The sequence below is a fragment of the Penaeus monodon genome, chromosome 30, assembly GCF_015228065.2.
Source record: "Penaeus monodon isolate SGIC_2016 chromosome 30, NSTDA_Pmon_1, whole genome shotgun sequence".
Taxonomy (NCBI): domain Eukaryota; kingdom Metazoa; phylum Arthropoda; class Malacostraca; order Decapoda; family Penaeidae; genus Penaeus; species Penaeus monodon.
The window spans coordinates 1,373,415-1,373,674 of NC_051415.1; positions in this window are offsets into that span (position 1 = coordinate 1,373,415).

The window sequence follows — 260 nt, forward strand, 5'->3', positions numbered from 1 at the left end:
CTTTTTACTTGTTATTTCATCTTAATCCTTCCCCCTTCCTAGGATATCAGTTCCTCCAGTTGTTGTCTCGCTCGTGAATTACCCCGAGTGTCACCTCCAAGCCTTGAGCTTCTTTGTTCGCGATGCCTCCTTGCGGCCATTTTAATTCGCCTCGTATTTTCATGATCACTGTGTAGGATAAAAATTCCATACATATGAATTTACTCATCGTCTGGGAAAGGACAGGACATTGCTTATTAAACGGTCCCCTAATATTATTC